The 11404-nt window shown below is 42.3% G+C and overlaps 1 long non-coding RNA gene across 1 annotated transcript; it reads left to right on the forward strand.

The window, feature by feature from the left end:
- The first annotated feature begins 1971 nt into the window (after window positions 1-1971).
- Window positions 1972-10446, forward strand: LOC137197942 (uncharacterized). Its single transcript, XR_010931538.1, has 3 exons — window positions 1972-2060; window positions 2498-2664; window positions 9907-10446. It is a non-coding gene; the product is annotated as an uncharacterized lncRNA (long non-coding RNA).
- Window positions 10447-11404: the final 958 nt, after the last annotated feature.

The raw sequence follows: 11404 nt of genomic DNA on the forward strand, positions 1-11404 counted from the left end.
TCAGTGTAAAAGCATCAAACACAGTATCAGACCATGAGCAAAGAAAACATGAAAAACCATTCATGTAGTTGGATCATCACCTCTTAATTCAGGTTTACTACTTTGGATATATATTTGTAGGTTTGCTCATAATTTCTATCAGTAGATTTCCAGTTCAGATGCAGTAAACAGCAAGCCAGGAGAGTTTTGCTGAAATTCTGGCTAACACTTTGAGAAAACCCAGAGATATCCATCAAAATGTTGGTTATAATCCCTACTTGCACAGGAAAACTATGTAAGTCCACAACTGCAGCAAGTGTGGGTCAAAGCTGAATCAGGAAGTCAGTCTATAAACTATGATGGATGTTTACAGTGGACAGTTTGGGTAATAAATTCCTTGTTCACCTTTGTTTTCTTTTCCAAATAAGTTTGGCTGACCTGGGGGTTTGTGTAAAACATATCTGATCATCTAACTGCTTGTGTTTCTTCCTCATGTGACTTGCTGCATTTCTAGATCTCAGCAATTAACCTGGTGAGTAAAAAGTTATCACAACCGCCAGTGACAAAAAGAGTCCAGGAAGTCTTTGTGTCCGGCCAAGACACAGTCAGGCATATAACCCTTTGTAAATCCACATCTCTTTTTAGGGTCATGGTCATTTTTACACTTATTTTTTTGTTCAAATTAAATGAATGAGATTCAGTGTGTTGATTAGTGAGCTTTAGAGGTGCTGGTAGGCAGATTTTTTTTTTGGACAGTGCCATCTGTTTCCCTGTGTTTCAAGTTTTTATGCTAAGCTAAGCTAATTGTCTCCTGGCTCTAGCGTCACACTGAGCTGACAAACATAAGAGTGGAATCAATCTCCTCATCTAACTCAGTAATAAAGCAAATAAGTGCATTTCTTAATGTGTCAAACTATTCCTTTAAGGCTCTACAGGGTGTAATTAATTATTTGGTCAAGATGTTACAAATAAAGATCTGAGAAGAACCTCTAGTATCAAGCATTCACTGGCTAATATGTGAAAGGCCAGTATTGGCCATGGATATTGGTCTAAACCGAAAGTCTACAAGCCAACAACCCTGACAGGATGTGCTCTCTCACTCATATTTTTCTCTTATTCTTTCTCTCTCACCCTTGCACCTCGCCAGCTGCCTCCAACACGGTAATGACAGTTTTATCAGTTTAACCACGTTTGCCATCTCCAGGACTGGGCTCCTCTCCAGTTCTGTCTGCTGTGTGCTCAGCTCTGTTCAGCTAAAACCAGACACTAACAAGAGCCCCTTGTATATCCATTATGCAGATCTACCATCGGTGTGCATGTGCTGTACTGTATATGTGCTGAAACCTGTCCAGGTTTAACATATGGAACCTGCCTGCCAACACCTATTTCACTGACACCTAGGCTCTTCCAACTACAACCTGACTGTTACGTGTCCTGGGCCATGTGGAAGCTAGATGGGGATTTAAATGAAAAAGAAAAAACAAGTATAAATCAAACAAATGAGAAGCACATTTGCCAGATGTACCTGATTAATTTTCAAGAAAATTCAGAGAATATAAGGGATTTGACCATATTGCATCATTGTAACAGAAAATTAACACTGCCTTCACACTTCTCTTGCTTTAAAACCCACAGTTAACGTTTTGCTCTGAGAGTAGGGGGTCAAATACCAAGTATAGTTTAGGTCAATAAGTCCTAAACTAATACTGTCTTATTACTCTTGAAGTCATCACTAGATCTGAACCAGCATTCACACCGCAGTTCTAAATCTAACTCCCCTCCCATCTAAAGATAGACTCCAGCTCTTTTTATAGAGGGCCGAGCTGCAGAATTGCATATTCTATTTCAGACGTCCTGGGCTCACATCATTGTTTGTTTTAGCAGGCTAACCTTCCCCATGTATTTATAGGTGTCGAGGCCAGGAGAAAGACCACAGTAGCTCCATAAATAAGCTGCCCGGGCCTCCAGCGAGCCTCCCGACCAACAAAAAGCCCAGTCATTTCACAGTCCATTACCTGGAGCTGCCTCGCAGGGAGGCTGGCCCGGCCTCAGAAGCAAGGGAGGGTCGCACAGCTTTGAGGGTGAGTTGACCCGGTGGGAGGAAGGGAGATGTTTGGATTAATAATAAATATGGTGATCTGTTTTCTGTGACCGGAGCCTATGAAAATGGGATGGAAGTAAATGGAAAATAACCAACTGCGATGCGCCGCATCTCAGGCTGTTCAGCACTGTAGCTCACATCGTTTTCACTGTCATCCCTCATGTCTTTCATCCCCTTCCCTTTGCTTTCATGCACACAAGCTGCCACTCGCTCTTCTCTCTATCTGTCTGTCTTTCTCTGAACTTTTGGCCTCAGGATCCTGTTGGAACCTCACCCAGATGCCCCCTGGCTCTTAAAAATAGATGAACCAAAAACATCACACACTTGCACAGACACACAAAATCCACCCATGACGTCATACCTCAACAGAGTGTGTGTGTACTATGTGTGTGTCACTGCTTATCTCTGCCTCCACAGACGCTGTGCAGAAAGCCAGTCAGCAGAGGCCACAGCCAGCCCGCTCCACCGCCTCTCTGGCAGCCAGACCTCGCTGCGCTGAGGAAACTGCACCCTGCAACACAAACAACCCATCAGCCACGGCAGCGCTGCAGCTCTGACTGCTAATTCTGGTACCTCCCTGCAAGGTACAGCACTGCAACACCCACAAAGCTTTAGGAAATTGATGTCATCCCCGCCTCCTCCCGGCTTTAATATAGCTTTTCACAGTGATGAAATATTCAAAAGCATTGTTTCGCAGGGCCATTCGACAGTGGCATTTGTCCTAAATATTGCTGTGCTCATTTGCTGGGTGGCGACAGTGATGATTCCATAAAGCATATGAATGGAGAGAGTTGTCATGCGGATGTGGCTGAACACTGAAGGCTCATGATCTTAAATCAGAGGGGAGTGCTGCTGACTGGCACAGTGGGGGTTCCAGTGGAGCAACTACAACTGCTAATTTGTCTCAGAATGGCCCTTTACGATTTCAAGGGCACAATAACTGTTAGATGAAGAGATGTTTTTTATTTTCCGATTGTATCCGAGCTGCATGTAGTGTGTGTGGTAAGGTGAGATAGCAATATGAAAGCCATATCTTTGCCTGTTCTCGTAATGTCTTCAGGAATACCTGATTCAAATATACTAGCTTTCTGCGACTGCACAGTTAATATCATTGCCAGTGTAATACAGTCATGTATGGCAAAGAAGACTTATAATGAAAGTTTCCCAGTAGAAGGTCATCCATCATTTGCCTGTTGGGTAATAACCTCAGTCTTTGCTGTGCGTCCTATTAAAATAAATCGAACGTTCTGTGCACAAGGTTGTGATGTAACCAAGAAGATTGTTTAAAAGAGTAGAACAAAAGTCTGTACAAAGATTGACAAAGACGAGATTGTGTAGGTGCAGTTTCACCACATTGATAGGGAGACCCCAAAGGATTCATGGGGGCCAGACTAGCTAATCGCGGAGCAAAGGAGTGACTTAAGCATGGTCAATCCATTGGCCACCTGGTAGTAATGACAGAAAAAAAAAAGATTGTGGGTTATATATATATAAAGAGAAAAGCGCAATAATATTACAGTTACAGTAATGTTATTATTTTACATAGTGTTGGACTACTTAAAAATGTAAGTAATCATATTACAGTTACTAATCCCAGGAATGATCCATTACTTCGACATTTTGAGGGTTAGCTTGTTTGCTGTCATACTGTTAATTTGATGAGGGGCTGATATCAATTTAATCTATGTGTGTTCAGTATATACACACTGGCCTATAACATGTTACAGTAGCTTGCTATAGCCAAAAAAGGAGAGATGTACCTTCCTGCTAACATCTTATTCACATGTTTTGTGTTCTTAGCTGGCTGGCTAGCGTTAGCCAATAGTCAGAAGTTTCATAGTTTGTCAGAGCTGGTGGGTGTGTGAGCAATGTGGTTTCACTGTGGGGACAGGCCTTCTGGTGTGCTACTGCGGGCAGTTGCTAGGGTTAAGCTAACGCTGAGCTAGCTGTTGATGTTCAGTAAATACCTCCAAACTGGAAACTGGCAGCTTATATTCTGTCTTATTTTCTATTAAATACACAAGATGCAACATGAGGAATTGAAGGCTTTGTTGGAAAGCACCTTCACAAAGCTGAGCCAAGTGACAAATATCATGTAATGAGTAGGCCTAATATAAGTAATTACCTCTGTTGCTGACTAATCAGTGAAGTAATAAAATTACTCTATCAGTGAGTAATATTTAGAATGAGTAACTGATTATATTTTTCACGTAACTTGTCCAATAGTGTTTAGCAGTGAAAGACCTGAAAAATAGTGATTATTCAGCCTACATCACCACGACATGCAGAAATAAACTGAGTAAGACACACATTTCTGCGCAAAATGTTCTGTCAGAGAGAGAACCCAGAGTCCTTGTAGTGCCTCTGGATGGTAATCTTGTGTAATCTTGATGTAATCTTCTGTTAGACACGCCAGGTGATGTAGTAGAATGTGATGTAAAATCAACCGCTATTTCAGATCAATTAATAATACTTATGTAGCGGTATATTAGATTTAACCTAAGGAAAGGAAATCTGAAGAGCAGACAAAAACATTCAGTATGACTAGCATGGCATTCAAAAAAGATGAAAATAATCAAAGTGGGAAGAGGGCCTACGCAGAGACGTCTTTTCATATTCTTTCAAATAAAAAGAAAATGAGATGAATGCTTTAGAACTAATGACTCTTTATACAAACATAGGAAGAAATTCAGACCCACACTGATCAGAAAGTACTTTCCTGGCTGAAATTATGTCTATAAACAGCACTGAATTCAGACATTAAAAATCTTCTCATGGCTGTATCTTTTCTTTGTGAACGTATAGATTTGACTGTATGAAGGAAAAGGCCTCAGAGTAGGTGGGGAGGTGATAGTTACTAACACATACACACACATATGGCTTCAGGAATGCCAATCCACCCCGCACTTTTCTTTATAGAGCGAAACAACAGTCATTAGAAGATGTAATGGATTAGCTACGGATAGAGTGAAGGGAGACAGAAAAGAGAGGGAAGAGGGGACAAACCAAGATCGAAATGATGGAGATTGGCAGATGGGTAAAATGGATTGGATAGACCGCTCTACGGATGAGAAGACAGGACGGAGAGCTGATGCCTACCGCTGCGGTGAGAGATAATGGAAACTGATTACAGAAAAAATCAACAAGGTTTCTCTCATTCCAGGAGCACTGCTTGAAAACGTGGCAGTAATATGATTGGCGAGGTCCCAGATCCTGGTTAAAACTGAATTTGGTCCCCAGCATCAACAAGTTCTAAATATAGAAAGAAAAAAAACACACGAGCAAGGTGACAGAGGATAAAAATGTAAACCAGAGACCTGACTGACAGGAATTGCAGTTGTTTTTAGGAGTTCTTTGTACTTCCGTGCCGCCTTCTCCTCAGAAACTGCTCCGCTGTTTACACCGTGCCTCCCTGGCTTATGTTCATCTGAGGGAGCAGAGGAGCTGCAGGAGACAAACAGGATGTCTGTGGGAGGACAAATGAGAGGGGGTAAATCTGACGAGGAAGTTTGTGTATGTGCCTGTGCCTGTGTGTGTGTGTGTGTGTGTGTGTGTATTAATCCCAGGAAGGACTTCCTCTGAGTCTGAGCTGCCTGGGAGTTCTGTGGGAGTTCCAGACGTTGACACGGGAAAAAGCAGAGGAAGAGAGAAAGAAGAAAAGAAAGAGGGCTAGGGAGAGAGAGGTACAAGAGAGTGAGAGGGATCAAGGGCAGTAGCACTATTGAATCCCACTTCTTAAACACACACACGCAGAGGAAAACCACCCACAGTGAGAGGTTGTGATAACAGAAACCTCTCTCTGGCGTCATTATGAGCTGATGATGATGATGAACATAGGCCCACCTCGATGACACACAGCCTGAACCCACTCAGACACTTTGGCTCAATCAAAGCTGTGCTCCAAACCTCTAACTGAACAAACACACCATCTGACCTGGACTGAACAGTGTGAGCAATCACTGTTTGTTTTAATCTTCTGGGTGTGCCAGGAGGGTGGGGGTCGTGGCACAAGACACTTTGAGTTAGAAGATTTGAACACCAGATGTGTCAGCTTTACATAGTGTGAAGTGCAATGGTGAGCAGTTAGATTTTTTAAAAGCTATTTGATTGAGTAACATGCTTTATAAATTACTTATAATTTGTAATTAATGTCTTTATTAGTAGTTAATAAATCCTTTATTAATGCTTTATAGACCAATAACAAAACCATTAATAAGGACAACTTTTGTTTATGTATATCAATGATCTCCAGCCTTGGGATGAGGACCCCCCCCCAATGGTTTCCAAGGTAAAGATAGAGCTAGCGGGTAAGAAAAGGGGTAGTGAGATGATTAACAAGATAGAAGAAAAATAAATAGAAAGAAATATATTTCTGCTACACAAAGTTGTACAGTATTTTTTTTCCCCCAAATCCTTTTTTTCTTCCTTGCAGTTGAGTTTTGCCTCTTCAGGACTCTAAAAACTATAAACACGATACACTGTATTGTATTTCTGTAGCTTTAAAGTAGCATTTCACCCATTTTTCAAATGAATATAATTTTATTCATTATAAAGAGCAATATTAATAGTAATCTAATGTCTTCTATGGCTCTAGAGAGGCTTCCTCAAGTCTGAGAAAGTAACCCTGATGATGTCATCATCAAGCTCGACCCATACTAAGGACAAAAGTCAGAAAGTCAGGATATCTCAGCCTCCACTGCTTCAATTTTGATCGTTCTTGTTTTAATCTCTCTCTCTCGTGTCTCCCAACTTTATGGAAGTACAATACTAAAACACTGCAGTACACCTTTAAAATGAAACAATCTGGGAAGAGAAAATCTCACAGTTCATTGACATATGCAGCCTATGAGGAAAGTTTGTGAGTAGGCCCTGCTATGATATAAAGGCTCACGAGCCAAAAAGGTTGGGAACCATGATGTACGTCATAAATGTCCGTCTTGAATATTTATGTAAGCCTATAATAGCAGATAATGTTTAATGCAATTAAAAAGAGTGGGAAACCTTCGGAAAGTTTAAGTAAATTCATCCTTCCCTATATCCTTGAACTGGAACTGAATCTATGTATAATTTACCCAGATGTGTCATGCTGACCATATCACTTCCTAACCAGGAAGTTTTCAGAGGTTACGTAACTGGCAGAACCCACATCTTGTCCACTAATTAGACCGGGGAAAAGTCTGGCCGGTAAAACGCTGCGTAATATATATTCCAAACTCCCTTGTGAATCCTGCCTCTGTGTCAGGCAGAGCTCTGGATACCACACGCATACCCACTCCATCATATGTCTGCTTACTCATCATCACACCGCCACATCACAGAGGACTCATGCACAATACACTTGTCTGCCAGCCAAATGTTGAGAAACCACAGCAAGGAGACCAAAGAGACTAGAGAGGCCGACCTCCCCGCTATCCCAAACGATCCTCCCCACCCCCCCCACTTCTCAGTCAACCTCCTGAGTCATAAACTATCACTGCCTCAGAAGTTCGGGTTCACAAACTAACCATCTCAGTCTCTAACCCCTGCTTGAAAGAACAGTGTTTCCACCATAAACGCATCTGTCAAGGCAAAGACAATGGTAAAGAAAAACACAAATTTAACACTTATACTTGGCATGCGGGGATGGAGGTTGGTGGGGGGTGGGGGGGACATTTGAAGCAGGAAAGCTGTGTGGTCGAGAGATGTCAACAACTATGACAAGGTTAATCAGTGCCCGCTACTTTCACTCCCAAACGTTTCAAGGCCTGCATGAACAAGATTTTAAAAAACCAATTATCTCTTTTGAATAAAGGGTGTTCGCCTATCAAGAGTGAGCCCACTTAAACAGGGTCAAATACAATTCGCTATCACGCCACTTTCAAACAACATATCAAATTGTTGTCACTTCCATTTACGACAGTAATGTGTACCTAGTAAATTGCACTACTGCCTTTGACTGCTGACAACAGCTAATTGTAAATGTCAGAGTTATTCATGCGTGTCTCACCATGGTACATGATTAAAAATCACCTATAGTTCTTTTCAAATGTGTGATAGAGAACATCTCATATAAAAGCTGTAAACATATATTTGAGTGGGAAGAATCTCTCATTAATTTGCCGGTGATGTATCGAAAGCAGACTGCAGCATGGGGACTGGTGAGGACTCCACAGTGAGACAATTAAGACAAAGTTGCTCTCTTGTGTATCATTCTTCTCACTTAGTGGAAAGTGTTAGCGTTGCTCCTGGCAAACGGACTCAAAGAAAGGAAACAAGATACACGTTTGTATTTTTGGATTTAGATTTTTTGATTTTTTTATTGTCTCTGGTCATCCAATATCTTTACCCCCCCCAGCAGCAAATCAGGAGTGTGTGTGTGTGTGTATGTGTGTCCACATGTGAAAATGATTTGTTTTCTCCCATGACCATGATTACAGGTTGTCAGCCATGCTTTTACTAGAGCTGATGGCTAATTTCACTCTTTAACAAGGTTTAGAAGTGACGGCTAGATTGGCACACATGTGAACACACACACACACACACACAAGCTTACACACACATGAAACATATACACGCGCGCACACTCTTGAGCACCCAAGGGTACCGCGTACACACATCTGCACACACACTGATAGACAAACAAATCAAGTGCCATGTCTTCTAGAGTGGACTAATCAACAAGGCCTACATGCTCTGTCACAACTCACACAAGAACATTATGGATAATTTGTGTCTATAACATTGCATGCAATTATTCCTGCATACATTCCTGTGCGCATGGCGTTTAATGAGCCAAGCTAATTAAATATGGAAATTAATGAGATACAAAGGAAATAGGGAAAAGCACAGTCCTGATGCATTTGAAGGAGCTGCTAAAAGCCTTTTATTACATTAGGGACTGGGAGGGAAACGTGCCTTCCTCTAAGGAGACTATTAACAAACACAGTGATTAGCCCAAGCCGAAACACCACAAACTATTAGATATGTTATTCTCAATACTGTGCATTAACATCAATCTACACATTCCAAACATGAAATATTAAAAAGTAAACTGCTGTAACTCCCCATGTTGCTCATTCATATATTCTTTCATTGGAGCTTTTTGATAATGAAGCTTGTTGTAGCTGGAAAATGTGTATGTGGCAGATTCATCGCCATTTGAGCAGTGAATCAAAAGCGTATGCAGTGTGAATTGCTATTGTACGCTCGCTCTTTCTCACGCGCTATACCCATCTGCGAGCCTTGCATGAGATGATGAGAGGCTCGCCCCCCACCCCCCCCCCTCAATCAAAGAGGCCTTTCACTGAGAGGCAAGTCATCACATCATGGTGAACGCAGTGTGTACCCCACTAAGGAAGCATTCTTGTGTGTGTATGTGTGTGTGTATGTGTGTGTGAGAGAGAAAGAGAGAGACTTTGCATCATGGGGAGAGCCCTCCAGATACACAGGGTCAGACACAGTTTACAGACGGGCCGACTCCATCCCAAAAAAGCACACACACGCCATGGGACACCAGCCGGGTCAGAGGGTGTATAATCTTGAAGCAAAAAGAGAGAGTGGGGAGGCGGGGGGTTACAGAAGGGGGAGAGGGCTAAAGTTCATCTGAAATCACCTCACCCCCTGGGGAAGTACCCGTTAGGCAGCCCCGAGGACACCCACAGGTGACCCACGCACACAGGTCACAGCAAACGAAGCATAACGCCTTCGCCTCTCGGGTCCTCACCTTCGATAAATTCCAAAGGCTTGTCCCTCTCTGCGAAAAACAAACTATCATCTGTTTAGCCTTTGACCCCTGTTCTTCCTGATGTCACCGTTGATGTCACTCCTTTTCTTTGCTCTTCTTTCAGTAATCTCTCCTTCTCGCCGCCTCACCCTGGAAAGAAGACCGACGAAGGAAAGAGGTGAGGAGGAGGAGGAGGAGAAGGAGGAGGAGGTTGGAGGGGTTTAGCAAGTCGGCGCAGGCCTCTCCCATAGGCCTTACCTCATCCTTCTTTCCGTTCCCATCCCTCCCACCTCTTTTTTCTCTGTCTCTCTTTATTTATACTGTACTTTTTTTTCCATCCCTATCCCTATCCTTTTCTAGTTTCTGCTGCTCTTTCCCTTGCAGCTGAAGTTCTGGCTGCATAGCTGATAACAGAGATGTAGTGGCATTTGAAAAAGAATAGTCCATCATCATCCAAAAACCAAACAAAAAAAAAATCAATATCATACAGTACAATCATTTTTGTTTTCTTTCCCCTCATTGACTCAAGTGGTTAATCTGAGTTCAGGTGGGTTTATCCTACACTATCGTACATTACTGGGTGACACTAATAATAGTGATAGTAATAGTAGAGCTGCTTGGATAGGTTTAGCTATAGTTTCACCCCTCCGAGGAGCTTCATTATCAGTCTTCAAAGAAAAGGTCAACAACAAACAAACAAAAAAAGCATCATTAGTCCCTTTTCTTTGTGGCGGAAAAAAACATAATCATTAGTGTGTTTCTCTCTCTCTCTCTCTCTCTCTCTCTCTCTTTCTCTCTTTCACCATGCCTCCAAGACAGCTTTTCTTCTCAGCTGCTACTGTAAAAGGTATGTTAAACATCTCTCCCTGAATCTCACCAACAACACACACACACACACACACACACACACACTATGCACACGCTAACTGATTAAAACCATCACAAACTACTCACATTTGCATAGATAGCAAAAACAAGTGGTATGAAAGGAAAAGTTATTGCGGCTATAGCTTTCACCCTGACAAAACACAGAACGCTATATATGCTAATTAGCCATTTAATATGAATGTCTAATTAATGGAATGCAAATGAGACACTGCCATTATTGGACCTGTGTGATATGGGGATGGACGCGGTATTGAAAATCCTTGGGAAAACAGACATCCGATCCTGCCGCTCAACACACACAGGAAATCAATTTGGTTAATTGTCAAATATGCAAACATGTAAATTGAAGTCATGCATTGCCATGGCCGAGGCACCTCAACCATTGTCCCTGGAGCATGAATATGAGCGGGAGCACATACGCACACGAGCAAACACACAAGCACACACTCCTCTTATCTCATCAGCCCTTTAATGTCGTTGGTATTCAGTGCTCTGTCCTCTGACACAATGCATGCCACTAATTACCAATTCCCTTGATAAGAGCAGTGCCCATAGAATACATGATGGAAGATGAAGGCTCTGCCTGCTAGGCCGCAGCTATTGAACATTCTGACTACACACCACTTTGAAAAATTGGCTTTCAATCAACATAGTGAGGACTGCTTAATTCTGCCACTGTTAGGAACCTGCGCTGTCTTCCCGCAATGGCCCTCTAAAACAGCTGCCATCCAGCC

This window comes from Thunnus thynnus, chromosome 15 (genome assembly GCF_963924715.1).
Source record: "Thunnus thynnus chromosome 15, fThuThy2.1, whole genome shotgun sequence".
Classification (NCBI taxonomy): domain Eukaryota; kingdom Metazoa; phylum Chordata; class Actinopteri; order Scombriformes; family Scombridae; genus Thunnus; species Thunnus thynnus.